We start from the raw sequence: 13,023 nt of genomic DNA on the forward strand, positions 1-13,023 counted from the left end.
CCCTGTTAGGTATATATATATGGAGGATGGAGCCAGGAAGTCAGTCAGTCAGACAGAGTCAGAGAGTCTGAGAGCGTGCTGACGCTGAGAGCAGCAAAGACGCAGCATGTCTGCTGCTGCGTTCTGAGGGCCCCGAGTGTGGCCGACGGCAAGGAGGAGAGGAGAGAGGAGTTGAAAGGGGCAGAGGAGCATCCTAGGCTCACCCCGAAGATACAAACCGGACACTGGGTCCGCGCCTACAGGGTCCTTTATACCCAGTAGGGACCACCGGCATTCCAGGAATACTACAAGTCCCTGACAGACCTGAAGCTAGACCCATTACAGGACCAGGAACCACGAAGGCCCCGGCGACCAGGGATAGTGGTTGCCAGCAGAAGGTCCCACTATCAAGCGACAGGTGAAGGAACAGCACGACACATAAGCTAGGCCCAGTTGCAGGCTGGCCAGGAGCATACAGAGAGGCAGACACGGACCAGGAGGCCTTATACCCGCTCACTGGGGAGAAGTCCTGAAGTGCACCCATCCTACTGAGTACCCTGGACCGTACCTGACATCCTCACCAGTAAAGGTATTGAAGCAAATCCCCTGTCTCTGTCAGTTACTCCTGCTGCGCCATCCCGCCTGCACTACAAGCCCCAGCATCACAACCCACCATCAAACTCCACACTGCCCCGGGGGCTCGCTCCACCTGTGGGGAGCAGAAACATCCCAACTGCCATCCCATCACGCCCTGGAGGTCTGCAGCAGCGCTGGTAATCCTTACCAGGTACCACAGGTGGCGTCACAAACTATTTACTTTATTTTTATTTCTATCCAAGTTGCAATCCCCTTTTTCAAGAGTGACCCCAGGGTACGGGCCCGGGAGCCGACCACCGCGACATCCCCAAACCAAGCAAGGGCCCGGGTACCGAGTCGTCCCCATCCCCTTGGCGCGTCAAAGACACCAATCTCGTTATCACATTCTATATCCCAATACATACAGTAAGTGTTAAAGAAGTTGTCCACTACTTTGACATTGATGCCCTATCCATAGGATAGGGCATCAATGTATGACCAGCCGGGGCCCCGCACGTGGCACCCCCGCCAATCAGCTGTTATCAGTGCCGGCGGCGGACATCTGAGGACATCAGAACTGCTATTATTACCAAACAAGGCTCCCAAAGGGTATAAGGCCATCTCCAAAGACCTTGGTATCCCAGCTTCAACAGTGTGCAATGTTACTAAGAAGTTTGCCAAGCATGGTACCGTCAAGAACTTCCCTGGGCGTGGGGAAAAAGAGGAAACTGACAAGAGATGTCTTCGAAGGTTAATGTGAGTGGTGGAAAAAACACCACGTCAAAAATTCAAAACAAAACTGGACTGTTTTAAAATGTCCAGCAATGAGTCCTGACCTCAATCTCATTGAAAATCTTTGGGATGAGCTGAAATCTGCCATTGGGAAAAAGAACCTGCAAACATTCAAGAGCTCGAACAAACCGCAAAAGATGATGGGAGAAAACCGCAGCTGAGAAGAGCAAGAAGCTTATAGATGGCGACAAGAAACGTGTGGAGGCTGCCAGCAATGCCAAAAGTTGCGCAACCAAATATTAATTAAGGGGGCAACCAAGTATTAATTAGGGGGGCAACCAAGTATTAATTAGGGGGGCAACCAAGTATTTATTAGGAGGGCAACCAAGTATTAATTAGGAGGGCAACCAAGTATTAATTAGGGGGCAGCCAAGTATTAATTAGGAGGGCAACCAAGTATTAATTAGGAGGGCAACCAAGTATTAATTAGGGGGGCAGCCAAGTATTAATTAGGGGGGCAACCAAGTATTAATTAGGGGGGCAACCAAGTATTAATTAGGGGGGCAACCAAGTATTTATTAGGAGGGCAACCAAGTATTAATTAGGAGGGCAACCAAGTATTAATTAGGGGGCAGCCAAGTATTAATTAGGAGGGCAACCAAGTATTAATTAGGGGGGCAGCCAAGTATTAATTAGGGGGGCAACCAAGTATTAATTAGGGGGGCAACCAAGTATTAATTAGGGGCCTTTATTGCTGCACATGCTGCTTATTCTGTTTCTTCTTTGAAATTGCAACATGGAAGTTGAAAAACAATGTTTTATTGTCGTATAACTTTGTACCACTAATTAAAAAAATCCTGAGGATAAAACTTTGGTACATTTCCATTTATTTCTGAACATATTGTACAGTCTATGAAAAATTATGGGGTGCCAATAATGGTGAGCAGCACTGTAACACATTCATAACCTGAAGACACTTGTATCTCCTGGACCTTGTGCTACACGGTTATATCCCTGTGTCACGGTACAGACGGGCTGATGTAACTGTGATCTGAAGACGCCAGAGCTTAATAGTTCAGGATTAAAGTTTCTTTTATACTAGGATTAATTTGTAGCTTTGAAGGTTTATAGTGACATGTTACATTGTACCCCCAGGTGAGATCTCTGGAAATATGATGCAGGTAGATAATAAAGTAATTGACCATGGAGAATAATCGGGATGTTTAGTTTTCATAAACTAACAGATATTTGGATACATGTCAATACCTCCTGTGTGTCCCAGATTCAAGGGGACAGTCCCGGATTATCAGTTGACAACAGGTCCGCTCTATCTTCAACTGGTGTAAAATAACACATTAAATGCATATTAATTTCTTGATTTCGGCTTGAAACTTAGTTATAGATTGCGTTATATTGACGCTGGAGCAGATCGGATGCCTCCTGCTGGTATTGCATGATGGAGAAGTATCTGTCTGGATTTCTCAGTATTGAGGACAACGGGTAATATTGTTGGCTCCTGCATCTATCCTGAGACGTCCTGCTTGTGCAAAAGCACAGCTCTGACCATTGAGTTTCATAGGAATCCTAAACAGCTGAGAAATACGTCTTCAGAAACTTCATATACCACAGTACAGAAAGATATACCTCCACAGAAGTGCCAAATACCACCGTGCAGCACTAAACACCTCTCCAAAATGGACCAAACTCCACAGTGCAGCACTAAACACCTCTCCAAAATGGACCAAACACCACGGTGCAGCACTAAACACCTCTCCAAAATGGACCAAACACCACGGTGCAGCACTAAACACCTCTCCAAAATGGACCAAACACCACGGTGCAGCACTAAACACCTCTCCAAAATGGATAACACGTTACACGCACGCAGCCTAAGTTAAGGTAGGGGCGAGACCGGTTACATGAATTTGTTGGAATCCTGGGGGAAACATTACTCAGGGCGACCATAGGCTGCAGCTTCTCTCAGGCACAGAATAGATTCAATTGCTGACCAGACACATTTGACAAGAGTCCTCAGAAACGGTAGACCAGTAACATTTAATGAGGCACGGCCAGTGCAATTTAAGTGTCTCTTTGGGCAACAGGCTACAGTAATAACAGTACAGTCTCCTTCGCAGCACAGTAGTACACAGTCTATCCAGTAGCACAGTACAGCACAGTTTTAATGCATACACAACCACAGGCTTTTCCTTCACAAGGACTCAATAGTACACAGCATTCTTTATCCTGCATGGAGATGGAGGGGGGGAGGGTCTGATGAGGGAGATGATCTCTATTACAAGATTCCTTCCAGTCCTTGTCTTTCTGCCCAATAATACTCAGCACTGTTAGCTCAGGGAGTCTATCTGACCTGTGTTTAGCTTCCCTCCTGACCTGAATTCTATTCCCTTGCCTTCTGTGAGATGCAGATCATACACCACCTTTCTCTTTGGCTCTAGCCAGACAGTAAACAACTTCCCCACAATCTCCCTGGGGTTCTGCTCAAACACTCCCTGTCTCCTGTGACTGTGTTAACCCCTCTAGTTGCTAGATGCTTCTGGAGCACAACACTTCCTGTTTCCTGTGCTTGAGTTACTTTTAATAGTTGCTGGATGCTTTTGAAGCAACAGCACTACTTCTGCATATCACACTCTTCCCTCCTTTTTGAATGTCGTCCTCGGCATTCGTCTTAATTGGTCAATCTGACCAATTCTGAGACACTGGTGAAAGTTGAATAACTTCATATACAGATTGGCATTGTCAAATTGGTATAACATTCATAAACATTGATAACAACCTATTCTTACGACCTTTTACTTGTTGGACGCCTGTAAGAAATAAACAATTAACACAATTAAAACAATCAGCATCTCTTCAGCTGGAGCTTTTCGCATGTCTTCAACCAGCTCTCACTAGGTTTTAACAGTTCTTTGTTACTACAAAGTCTTTTAAGGAAAATCAAAGCATGAAAACAAGTCTTTCCAGTAGGCAACATCTTCCATACTGCCTCTCGGTGGTGAATACCACTCCAGTGGGCTTACCTGGTCCGTAGGCAGAGATACCCATTCCAGTCGACAGTCCTTGGCACTTGACTCGGTTCACCAAGTGTCTCATACGTCAGCATCACGGGCCTCCTAACTTCTCGAGTCGACATCCTCCTGATGGGTTGTTCCTCAGATACCACGGGTTCTTCGGTCACAGGAGTTTCTTCCGCCGCACTCATTTCCCGTGCTTCCTCAGATGCTCTTGGAGGTGCCTCTGTAAGTTCATGTACTTCTTCTGAGTCACTTGTTTCTGCATGGTCTGGTAATTCCGCTCCTCCTGAGTGTCGATCGGTCTCTTCAGGGACCGGTGTTCGATCGTCAGATCTGAATTGGACTTCATATGTACTCCTTGGTACAAACTCTGGAGCCTCGGGACTTAGTTCACTCTCCTGAGGATGGTACATTCCTCTCCTTGCTGGTCCGAAAAATACAACGGTGTGCTCTTCTTCATCGGAACTTTCAAGGTCACTATCCACCTCTGGAGCTTCAGTCTGTGGTGATCCCTTAGTCAATCTCGGACAATGTCGGTCTACTTCTGGGAAGTCTTGTTGTGGTGGGAGATAATCACAGGGTAGTAATAAATTACGATGGACTATTCTGGTTTTCTTGTCTCCCGTTTCCAATCGGATTTCATACACTGGGCTGTCATCAGCTTTCCTCCTTACGACCACATACACCTTGTCTTCCCAGTACGAACAAAGTTTTCCTGGACAGCCTTTCTCACATACGTTCTTGACTAGCACCCGGCTTCCCAGGCCAATTCTGCTCCATAACATTTTCGATCACATTACTCCTTACTCTTGCTCTGTCCTTGCGTAACCACTTTGGATGCTATGTTGTATGCCTCTGCCATCCGTTCCTTCCATTTCCGAACGTACTCCGGATACGTTCTGTAACTCTGACACCAGAGTATCGAACATGATGTCGATTGGCAGTCTTGGCGATCGTCCATACAATAGGAAGAAGGGTGAGTAACCCGTTGCATCGCTCTTTGTACAGTTATAGGCATGTACCACTTTTGACAGAGAACTCTTCCAGTCTTTCTTCTCATCAGCTGTTAAAGTGCGCAACATCGACAATAATGTCCGGTTAAAACGTTTCACTTGTCCATTACCCTCTGGGTGATAAGGCGTTGTGTGGGATCTCTGAATTCTACAGTACTTTCCTAGCTTGGCAAAGAGCTGGTTCTCAAATTCTCTTCTTTGGTTGTGGTGTAACCTCGTAGGGAACCCAAGCCTCAAAGCAAAATCATTGAAGATCTTCTCTGCCGCTGTTCGACCCGATTTATTGGTGGTGGCATATGCTTAAGCAAATCTAGTAAAATGGTCCATCACCACCAAGATGTATTCGTAGCCACCCTTGCACGTCTCGAGATGTAGAAAGTCTATTGAGACCATCTCGAACTGATACGTAGTTTGGATGTTGCCCATAGGTGCCCGGGTTGATGTGTTGGGACATTTATCTTTCAGACACCGACACTCCCTGGTCATGTACCTCTCAATATCCCTCTGCGTGTATGGTCAGAAGAACCGTTCACGGATCAAGTTTCTTGTCCTTTCCACTCCCAGGTGTCCCATGCTTTCATTGAGTTCTTTGAAGACCAACCTACGGAATACTCTGGGTAGTACCAACTGCCAGTTTTGTCCTCCTTTACAATACAGGATACCGTCTTCACTGAGGTAGAGCTTCGTCCATTCTTTAATTAAAACAGATACTGCTGGTGACTCATTGTCTCTCTCCCGTTTACTTGGAAACCGATTTTGGTCCACATAAAGTAGTATTCTACCAATTATCTGATCTTCCCGTTATGCTCTACGGATTTTCCCTTTTGATAGTTGTTGAATAGACAGGGGGTGATTTTGTTCTCTTGCTTTTATGGTGGTTTCCACCGTCAACAGACACCACAATGGCGTGTCTTCCTCTTGATAAGCTTGTACTGCTTGGGTAGTGCTCTCAATTGCTTCCAGAATGACTTCCTCCGAGCATTCTTGCATGAACTCCTCAGGCTCTAGTGGCATTATCAACAATTCGTCAGCATCCGCATTGCATTTTCCTGGCCTGTACTTGATGCTGAAATTGAAGTCAGCTAGATCAGCGATCCATCTCTCACCTGTTGTATTCAGTTTGGCTGCAGTGAGGACATAGGTCAAAGGGTTGTTGTCAGTGTATACCTCAAACTCTTTGCTGTAGTAGAGATAATCTTTAAATCGCTCACAGCTAGCCCATTTCAATGCCAGCAACTCCAATTTTCCGGAATGTAGATGGTAATTCTTCTCTGCGTCTGTCAACGTTCTAGAACCGCAACTCCCAGTCCGACTTAAGAAGCGTCACAATGAAGAACAAATGGTAGGTTGAAATCAGGATATCCCAAGATGGGTGGTATTACCAGGTAGTCTACTAGTTCTTCCAATACCTTCTGGTGGTCTGCTGTCCAGAGAATGGTCTGTTGGGACGAAACGGCGTTGTTTCTTTTAAGCACGGTCCTACCCGCGTTCTTCTTTTTCTCCATGGGTGTTGTTGACTCTGTCGTCCCCCCCAAGAGGAGGTATAGTGGGCGGCAATCCTGGAGAAGTTTCGAACGTAAGTAAGGTACTAGCAGAGGAATCCTAAGATCTGCCTCAACTCCCCAACGGTTGAAGGCCGCTTGTCTTTTAAGGCCAGTACCGGAGCGATTTATGCTGGGTCCATGGTATATCCTTCTCCGGACACAATTTTCCCTAGAATTCGGACTTGCTTTTTGAACAGTTCACACTTCTTTGGGGTTAACTAAACTCTGTGTTGTTGATACCGCTGTAATACTGTCCTCACGTGTGCAACATGCTCCCAGAAGGTTTTGCTGTGGACCACATTGTCATCCAAGTACGGCTGGCAGATATCGTCCCTCAATCATTCTAAACATGTCTCCATGCTTCTCTGGAATTCTGCTGGAGCTGAACTGAGCCCAAATGGTATGCGGATCCACTCAACTAACCCCCATGGTGTGATGAATGCTGTCAAAGGTCTACTGGACTCTTCAATAAACCCTTGAAGATATGCTTTACCCTGATCGAGGACAGAAAGCCAAGTACTTCCTGATAGGCTATCCAGCATATCTTGAATCTTTGGTATCAGGTGTCGATCAGGTACTGACTTTCGGTTTAGTTCCCGGTAATCACAGCAGAGTCTCAATGTACAGTCCTTCTTCCTAACACAGACAATAGGAGAGGAATAAGACAACTTCGACGTTTGGACCCAAACTCTGTTGATGAGATCTTGTAAATACTCTTTCACTTCACGGTGTAATGGTTTCGGTACAGACATGTAACTTCTGGTTTCTGGGGTAGTGTCTTTCAAATTGATTTTCAACTGCAACGATGGGATATACAACCTATATCAGAGTCATCTTTGGAGAATGCATGACACTCTTCTCTCAGCATCTGTTTTGCTACCGCTTGATCTTCAGCACACAAGTGTTCCAGGAGTACTGGGGGATCCCAGGACCCTGAGGTGGGTCATGCAGTTTCCTCCCCTGGACAACTCCTTGGTGGGGATACTGAATTCACGGTAGAACCCTGGGCGGGTCTATCACTCTATGGATATACCGTTTTAACGGTTTCGATGTCACCTAACACAGTCTTTGGATCCAGTCTAATTTCATGTTTCATAGTATTCATCACCGGTACTGTCACTCGAGCAAACACACCAGTAGGAATCATAAGCAAAGGCTCACCTTGAACTTGGCCTTCCAGAAGTTCTGAGGAGTCTTTTGGCACGAACACTCTTTTCTGGGCTTTTCTTCCCGTTTGTACCCGAACTCCACACCTCACCCCCACCATTTGGTTTGCAGGGATGATGGTTGGGCGCCAGCCTACCTTGACTTCTTTTAGGTCCATTGTATTCTGTGCTTTCTTTACTCTATGAACCTCATTTTCCACCACGGCGTTGGGTATGGCAAGTGATGTGGCAATTGCATCCACCACCAGCGTCTCTGACTTGTGTTTCTTGATGACTTCACTGATTACATTATAACCCAGGATAGGATCCTCTGCCACGTTCTGATCACTGGTCACAAGAAAAGGTACCAAAAGCTCAATGGTGTTGCTGTTCTTCGTGGCCCTCAGTTGGAAAATCACTTCCACCCAGCCTATGAAAGGGATTTCGGTCTGGTTGACAGCTTTGCCGTGGAGTTCCACTAGTCCTAAGAGTTCTTTTAGCAACCGAAGGCAGGTATGTGGCAGGCAGCGCCTTTTCCATACTTAATTTAAAAGGCTCGCTTGGGCTCCTGTGTCCCACAGTGCTTTTACCAGGAGTCCATCTAGCTGGCACTGTATAAAGCACCTTTCACCGATTAGGCTGATGAGGATATCTTCACTGACCGCGGAATCCTCCTCCCAGGAGTACATCGTTTGACCTCCGCACTGGGCATTAAGTAACTTATGCCCCTGTTTCTCTTGCAGCTGTTGTAGACGGGAACACACTTGGGGATAGTACTGAAGCAGCCGTTTTACCTCATCCACTGTTCTGAGGTTTGGTGAGGTTTGGATTTGCTTCTGGGGCCTTCTCAGTGTCGCGGTTACCAGTCACCCCACACTGGCAACCTCCTGTCTTTTAACCCAAACGACCGTGACCATTGGCATTCCTTGGCATAATGTCCTTCCTCACCACATCTTAGACAGTGGACACACACCGTACTCTGATTTGATGAACGGCACGCTTCACAAGCCGGGTATCTTCTATTTTGGAACCCACTCCTGGGTCTGAGGGATACAAGTTCTGGCCTGGAACGAATCAACTTTTTCACCTCAATCAACTCGGCTCGCAGTTCTCCTATTACTTCCTCCCAGTCAGCGCTGGCGGTCCTCTCTTTTGTTGGTGATTTAAGGTTCCCTCTCGGAGGTGGCACTGGAGTGTCTCCATGATGATCTTCGGACAGGCCACCGGGGGTCTCTAACTTCAGCTGACTCATTTTGGTGATTTTAGGAGCAGAGCCTTTCTGTAACTTCTGTTCGCTCTCTGATTCCAAACTAGCGGCCTCACTCATTTTTTCAATTAGGACTTTGTCCAGAAAGCCAGAATCTTCTAGGTACTGTTTCAGCTGCAACTTGATGTCTTTGCTGATTAATCCCGTTCCCAATGATCTCAAGAACTTCTGGACTAGTCCAGCATCAAACTTCTCTCCGCTTCTACATCTCTGGATGCAAACAACAGTCTATCCTTCAGTTCAATTGTTCTGAACAAGAAACTTTGGGGTGATTCATTATTTTTCTGTTAGAGGTTAATGGGTCGGTGGAACAACTCTGAAGTACTCTCTTCTTTATAGTGCCCTTTTAAAATCATCTTCAGCTGTTGCAAGGTCAATTGACTCTTCATTTCTAGCATACTACGGAGGTTCAGTCCTGGGCTGATCGCTTTCACCACCCCCTCAACGATCTCGTCTGGCTGGTAGCCTTTCTGTAAGCCTGCATCGATCTGGTGCAACAAGTTCATAGAAGACAGTCTCTCTTTCTGTTCATACTCTCCAATCTGTCCCAGGATCTTGAATTCTTTCCTTATGGTGATTTGTGGTGTTAGAGAGGACTGTCTCCCTGATTTATCTAACCCGAGCAGGTTAAAGGTTCTGTCTGAGTCTATCACCCATTCAGAAGTTTTGGTCGATTCCTGCAGGGCTGTTGTTAGGGCTTTGAATTGTTCTTTCAATTCCTGTAGTTCTGTCTGCGGACGGAGATTCCCGCTTTTGGTAATTGGTGCCGCCCCTCCATCCTCCAACTTCAACCTGGTTAGAAACTGTGTTAGCTCCTGGAGGAATGTCCCCATGACGTCTTCAGCTTCTTTCTCCCCCAGCTCATCCATTTTTGCAGTTAACAGTTGCCTCCGGTTGTGTGCTTTAGAAATCTTTTCTTCTGACATCTTTATATGTTCTGCTACTGTTCTCACTTCTTCGCAGGTTAACTGAAGAAGCTGCTCATTAATTTTGTCCATTTGTATTTCCACATCCATTGCTGCTAGTGAGTTTTCTTTAGGGCTGGTCCGCTTTAACTGGTGTAGCAGAGTTGAATTGAGGTGCTGTGCTGCTATGTTTTTCCAGACACTTTTCCTCTTCTCCCTCTACACGCTAAGTCTCGCTCAGGAGTCCCCGTATGGGCCACCAATGTTACACGTACTCTGCCTAAGTTCAGATAGGGGCGAGACTGGTTACATGAATTTGTTGGAATCCTGGGGGAACCGTTACTCAGGGCGACCATAGACCATGTGCTGCAGCTTCTCTCAGGCACAGGATAGATTCAACTGCTCACCAGACATATTTGACAAGAGTCCTCAGAAACGGTAGAACAGTAACATTTAATGAGGCACGGCCAGTGCAATTTAAGTGTCTCTTTGGGCAACAGGCTCCAGTAACAACAGTACAATCTCCTTCGCAGCACAGTAGTACACAGTCTATCCAGTAGCAGAGTACAGCACAGTTTTAATGCATACACAATTACTTCTGCATGTCACACACACCACTGTGCAGCACTAACCACCTCTCCAAAATGGACCAAACACCACGGTGCAGCACTAATCACCTCTCCAAAATGGATCACACATCACGGGGCAGCACTTATCACCTCTCCATAATGGACCACACACCACCGTGCAGCACTAAATAGGTCTCCAGAATGAACCAAACATTGTGGTTTTCAGAAATGGCAATAATACAGAACCGCGGAGCCTAGTGATTGGCTGCAGTGCCGTAAACAGAGCCATAAACAATTGACGCGCCCCTGGGCCTGTGTCGCGCTGCTTACCCGGAGCCGGATCCGTGGAGGGTTGTAGTCTCGTGGCGGTGACCCGGTCCGTGCCCAGGGAGTCAAACTGGACGGCAGTCTACTAGTAGTAAATAGTTGATGACTACGCCACCCGTTGAGTGCAGCCAGGGAGCTGCTGCTGCAGGGCAGACCGCTGAGGCCGATGGTAGGATTATGCAGCGTGATAGTATAACCCCCAACGGGAGGGGTATGGTCTCAGGGCAGCCGACGTGGATGATGGGGGTAGCAGGAACCACTCAGAGACGGTACGGTGTAGTTCAGGGTCTTTACTGGTGACAATGATAGACCCTCCCGGAGTACTTGCTAGCGAACGGGGCCTGGTCAGTCCTTGAGCAGATGGGATCTCCCCTGGCCAGGCGTAGTTGTAGGCCTCCCAAACTGACTGTACTCTTCTGGCTACCTTGCTAGAAGCTGATGTAAGTAGCCCACGTCCCTGAGTGTACCGTGTGGTGCTCACCCGTATGGCCGGTGACTCGGGGCCTTCTAATGGCTTCCGCTCCACGATGGCGGTGCTGGTCCCACGCGTGTGACCGTGCCTTCGGGCTTCTGGGCCAGAGGACCTGAAATCCCCTGCCTGACGGATTCTGCTGCTGGGTAGGAGTTAGTCCCCACAGCCTCGGACTCCGGGTCCGGAAAGAAGTCTTCTTAGTCAGGGCGAGCTCTGCGGCTGCCAGCCCCTGACTCCTTGTAACTCTGCTGTTTCCTATGCTGCTTCTTGTCTCTACTCCACTTGTCTGACTCACCCTGCCTCAGCCCCGGGTTTATACAGGGGAAGTTCTTCCCCTCCCAAGACTGGGCAGGAGGTGTGGCATGCACAGGATCCCTGACCAAAGGACCTCCCACCTGCTCTCAGACATAACATTACATTACTGTGGAAAACCAGACCCCTGGGGTGCCACATTCCCCCCTAGTGAAATTTAGTACTCCGGGACTAAACACATTTAGAAAAACATAACAAGGCAAAAACATTAATAATACAATAAGAAAACATATAAAGATGGTTACGGCGTGTCCGCAACCGGGTGCAGTCTCTGAAGAGAGCAAGGTGTCCATTTCACCAACACAGGGAGACGTAACCAGGTAGGGGTCTGTCCTACCCCGAGTCCTTAACAGTCTCTAGTCCATCCTGGGTTACGCTCCAACTATGTACAAGGATTCCCGGTAAATCCACCAAGGATTCCTAAAAATAACTAGAAACACAAAATTATACACAAGCAACAAGACACAGAAAAACATAAATAAAACAATTTATACACTTTAAATTCTCCAGCGTGCGGGTAACTGGCCTCTAGTGGCCCGAGTGGACCTACGGAGCTGACTGTCTGGCCCTGAACTACAGGGTGTAGGAGCTGTCAAGGGTAAACTGGGCAGCTGTCTACCGGCTCTTTGTCTCACTAGGGGTACGGCAGGCTCACTATAAGCAGAGGGTTGATTCTCCTGTTCTGCTTGTGTGGAGTCTTCTGCCTCCTGGACCGGCTGTTCTTCCAGCTCTACCCGTTGCTCCGTAGGTTCTTGGGATGATGGTTGGAGGAAGGTGAGTACGGGTACCACAACTGCACCATTGACTTGAGTCCAAGACTGAGGGAAGTCCCCGAGCACGGTACTAACCATATCTTCCCTTTCTTCCACGGGTCGATGGTCTTCTTGTTCCTCTTCAGGGTTCCTCAGTTGTTCGGGACACTTCTTCAGGTGGTCCCGGGATACAATGGCTGTGGTTTCCCCTCCGTCTTTACTGATGGTACAGACCTTCGGGTTCTCGTGGCTTGAAGGCAGTACGGTGTACGGGTCCTTCTCCCACTGGTCGTCCAACTTGTGGAGCCGTCTCTTCCTCTTCAAGACCTGCTTTCCGGGTACCAGGGGAACAGCGGGAGCATACTGGTTGTAAGTTTTCTCTTGTCTTTCCCTAGCCT

The sequence above is a fragment of the Phyllobates terribilis genome, unplaced genomic scaffold, assembly GCF_046119375.1.
Source record: "Phyllobates terribilis strain yellow unplaced genomic scaffold, ASM4611937v1 Scaffold_14__1_contigs__length_39327217, whole genome shotgun sequence".
NCBI classification, from domain to species: domain Eukaryota; kingdom Metazoa; phylum Chordata; class Amphibia; order Anura; family Dendrobatidae; genus Phyllobates; species Phyllobates terribilis.